The sequence below is a fragment of the Oratosquilla oratoria genome, chromosome 8, assembly GCF_046742065.1.
Source record: "Oratosquilla oratoria isolate Oo_2021 chromosome 8, ASM4674206v1, whole genome shotgun sequence".
In the NCBI taxonomy this organism is placed as follows: domain Eukaryota; kingdom Metazoa; phylum Arthropoda; class Malacostraca; order Stomatopoda; family Squillidae; genus Oratosquilla; species Oratosquilla oratoria.
The window spans coordinates 46,467,836-46,472,835 of record NC_134784.1 but is presented as its reverse complement, the minus strand read 5'-3'; positions in this window follow the sequence as shown (position 1 = coordinate 46,472,835).

Sequence of the window (5,000 nt, the reverse complement as noted above, 5' to 3'; positions counted from 1 at the left end):
TGCTCTCTTTTGATCTTCTTTCAGAATTACCTCCCATCTACAACTTCAATGATTACGTATAGGTCTAAGTAGCAGATTTCAATAATTTGTTCAAAAGAATGTATAATACTCTTCATCTAAGGACGAAATGGTCCGTTTGCATAACAATCAGCCGGAGCGTGTACCCTTGAAATTGGAGGCATTGTTTACACTCTTAACCACACCTCTACCTCAAAGCTCTCCCCTAATATCTCTGGAACTTTTCGTATCACTGGACATGAGTCAATGGACGAAGTTAAAACACCCAGTTTGCACGATCTTACGGGGACTGTATGCATAAAGATAATGTGAAAAGAGTTCCCCACGGCCTCGACATAGAGACCGTTCCTTCAATGAATCACGCTACCCCTTTAATAGAGGACCATCACCAATGCTCTCAACCAAAACCTCTAGTTCCCCTTCCCCCGCTATAATCTTAGAAATTGAGCAACGACTTCATAATGTATATTCATGCATAGGTGAATGGAAACAATATCTACTCTCACAGATCACAGATCATCCTACCGTAACACAGATCATCCTACCGTGACACTGTCATCTGCTACTTCTGTCAGAAACCGGGACACTATGCCAACCGTTGTGCTCTCCGTCTTAACACTCCTCCCAATAAACAATGCCCTATTCATGGCCTTTGTTTTCACACTGCTGCTGAGTGTCGTGTTTTGAACTCCACCCATTCTAATAATCCCTTCCCTCCCCGTCAGACTTCCCCTTCTTCTCCTCAATGACTATCTGCCTCTGTTTCTCTTAAGACTCCCCCTCCTAGCATTCATGTCCCATCACCACCACCCGCCCCTATGTCCCTTCCCATTTGTACTCTTTCTAACTCTAACAAACGGTCACATGCTCTTTCCATTCCTGCTACTGTACATAACATCGCTATAGCTCTCTTCATAGATACTGGATCCCCTGTAAATATGATATATTCTTCCGCCTTCCTCAAACTCCGCTCCTCCTATAAGCGTGTCACCTTCTTGGAACCCTCCGACTTACAACTTACTAACATAGATGGTGTTCCATTTCCAGTTCTAGGTAAGATCCATCTTCCAGTCAGTCTCACTCTTCAAAGTCCAGAGATTCAAACTCCCCTTTATGTGGCCGATGTACAGTTTCCTGCAGATGTACTTCTCGGTCTACACACTACGCAGCAATATGGCATTGTCGTCTACCCCCATATCATGGCATTGCTTATGGTAGTCATTTCATTCCTGCCCTCACTTTGGCGACTACCCCTACACCACTTCCTACAGTTCCTAGTTCTGAGCAATCCCCCTCCCCTCAACAAAGTATACCAGTTGTTTCGATTCCCACTATTGCTGCTCCTCCTGACCATGTTCAGGCACCTCCAATGGATAGTACTTCCTTCCTGCCTCCTCTAGATTCCACTTCACAGGACATTGTACAGCCGTCGTCTGAACCTTCCCTTCAGACTTCACTCCCTCCTTCCAGTGAACCTGCCTTGACCAAATCTTCCAACCGTACGAAGTGAATGTGTTCTTCTCGCATGTCATAATCTAGGAAATGGAATACCAAATACTCTTCCCCTTTTCCAGAATTCTCTCCAACAGAACAATATTTCTCTCCTCCCTTAGATGAATTGATAATTACCTCCTCCCCTGTCTCCACTGTGCTTCCCACCATGTGTCGTACTACTCATGCAGTGTTAACAAGACCTGTGACTCTACCAACACATGAGTATTGCAAAGTGCAACTTCGCATTTTCCGTGCTCAGGAATGCTATGTTCTCTGTATGCCAGAAGCCACCCGTGTCAATGGCATATCACTAAATTCAGCCTTATGCACTACCACCTAGAAAGTTCATACTTCTTTTCTAGTTACCAATGACACTAATGCTCCCCTCCATCTCAAACTTGGTACAAGCTTATGCGATTTTCTAGTGTATCCTTTATGAGTAAAAGTCATCGATGACCACAATTCTTTCTTATCAGTTTGTACCATTAACTCCGATGTGCCTCATGCACATGTTCCTATTGATACATCTCACTTCAATTCCCTTGACTTCCCGATGTTCATCAGAATTTAATTTCTCTATACAATGCCTTTCATCATGTCATTGCCTTGCCTGGTGAATCCCTAGGTTCTATTGACCTTATTCACCATCATATTCCCCTTCAAGATGGCGCCAAACCTTGCTACATTCCGGCTTACAGGATGCCGCACAGTAAACACAAAATTGTGGACAAGCTCATTGCAGACATACTTGCCCAAGATATCACTGAGCCCTCCATTTCCGAACAGAATTTTCCCTTGTTTGTTGTACCAAAACCAGATGGTACCTTCAGTCCTGTTCTTGATTTTCGAGAACTAAACAAGACCGCCATTCCCGAACGGACGCCTATTCCTGTCTTGCAGGAAATTTTACATTACCTTGGTCAGAATGACACTGTCTTTTCAAATTTAGACCTAATGTCAAGCTACTTCCAGATTTCTCTTACTCCAGAAAGCCGACCCCTGAGAGCCTTCTCAACCCCTTCTGGTCATTTTCAATTCAAACGCTTAGCTATGGGTCTAACCTCTGCTCCTTCTGTCTTCACAAGACTTATGCATACTGTTCTTGATGGCTTACTTGGTGATAATGTCTTTATGTATTTGGATGACATCATAGTAGCTTCTAAATCAATACCCGAAGATCTTCACACCTTTCAACAGGTATTTTGTCGACTTGCTGATGCCAACCTCAAACTCAAGTTGAGCAAATGCTCTTTCCTTAAGAAAGAAATTCGTTTTCTTGGTCATGTCCTCATCTCTCATGGCATTGTTACTGTTCCTGATAAAGTCAAAGTTGTTGCTGACTTCCCTCGTCCCACGGATGTTCAGCACCTTCGCTCTTTTCTTGGACTTTCAGGATATTACCGAAGGTACATCCGCAATTATTCTACTATTGCAGCTTCTCTTACTTCACTGCTAAAGAAAGATGTTCTTTTTCACTGGTCGTCTGCCCAGGAACAAGCTTTTGCTGGCTTAAAGAATGCCCTTACTACTGCTCCTGTCTTACCTTTTCCTGACTATAACTTACCTTTCATTCTCTACACTGATGCTTCTTTCAAAGGTCTTGGTGCTCTCCTTATGCAAGAACAAGACACACACCTTCGCCCAATTGCCTTTGCCAGCAGACTCCTTAACAAAGCTGAACGTAACTATTCAGTTACTGAAATTGAAGCTTTAGGGGTAATTTATTCTCTTCAACATCTTAAGGAGATCATCCTGGGCTATCCCGTCACAGTCCATACAGATCACCAGGCACTTCTTTAGCTTTTTAAAGGCAAAACCTGTCCGGGAAACTTGCTCGCTGGTTCTTGACCATTCAGGCATTCAACCTCACCTTCTCTTATATGCACGGTAAAGCAAACAATGTTGCAGACGTAATTTCTCGGAATGTTACTGCTATCAATTCCCTCCCTCAGCCAATCACTGTTACTCATGCGCGTATTCATGCAGCTTAAAGATCCGACCCAATGTGGAAACGTGTGATATTTTCTCTCGAGTCAGGAGATACATCAGACCTTATAGACTCCCCTACCTCCTTGGAACACTATAGACTCGTCGATGACGTTCTTTACAACGAAACCACGCTTTCCAACAAGCATAAACCAACCGGATTTGTACAACAACTCATAGTTCCTTCTGACTTAATACTTGAAGTTCTGTTCCTTTTATATGATTCTCCATTTACTGCACATCCAGGTAAAGACAAATGCTTAACACAGGCCAGACTTCAGTACTTTTGGCTTACTATGAGAAAAGATATACATGCCTACACTAACTCCTGCCATTCTTGTGCTACCCATAAAGGTCATATTCACAGTAAAGTTCTCATTTTGACATATCCAATTTCTAGCAAACCCTTTGATATGGTTGCGATTGACCTTCTCAAATTACCACTCACTTCTTGAGGAAATCAGTACCTGTTTGTGCGTATGGACCATTTTTCCAGATTCTGTACCCTTGAACTTGTTCCGGATACGACTGCTAAAACTATTGCAAAGACCTTCAATGACAATTTTTTTTTTTGCCCCTTCACTACTCCCAAAATCCTTCTCTCTGACAATGGAACAGCATTCAATAATGAGATTCTTTCAAATATTTGCAAATCCTTTCAGATAACAAAATATAATATTATTGCTTATTACCTCAGTTCAGATGGCCTTGTTGAACGCTAAAAAAGAAAGCAATGTTCTCCGACACCTCGCTTTCGATCTTCATCTCTCCTGGGATCACCATGTCTCTATGATTCAGTTTTGCTATAACAGTGCCATCAATAGGTGTATGTCGGAGTCGCCTCACTTTGTCATCTTTGCTTCAGACAAGCGATTTCCATATGGCCTTGCTTAAGATTTAGACCCTATTTACAATCTTGATGATTTTGTAAAGTTTTCACTTGCCAACTTCTGCACTCTCTTCAAGAGAATCACTCAGTCTCTTTCTCGTGCCAAAGACGAGATGACCCGTTTTCATAAGAAAAGTGCCCGTTTTCATAATAAAAAATGCGTTACAATAGGTGACATCGTGTATGCCCTGAACAATTCTCCTTCTTCCAAGTTTTCATCAAAATTCCTTGGTCCCTTCTGTGTCCTCGCCTTTGAACCTACTAACAGAGTCAAATTGAAACATTTACATTCAGACACAGAAACCATTATGCACCTGGACACCCTTAAGCTCTTCTCCCGAGGTGTAGACTGCGACATATGACCTTTTATTAAGGAATGTTTTCCCGTTACCACCATTATTATAGCATTTTGTGTGTGTCTTCATGCCAAGGTCCTCCAACAGTCCTTGCTTTGTTTTGTTTTATTTTCTTTTATATCTTCGTAGCAACAATATCATAAAGGTCAGTGATAGGTAGCAGACCGAGCCATGTTATCTTCTCCCTTCGCTGGTATCATCATCATCATCTTCGATATTCAGCGTGTCTCATTCACCATCGATGCCTAGCATGAATA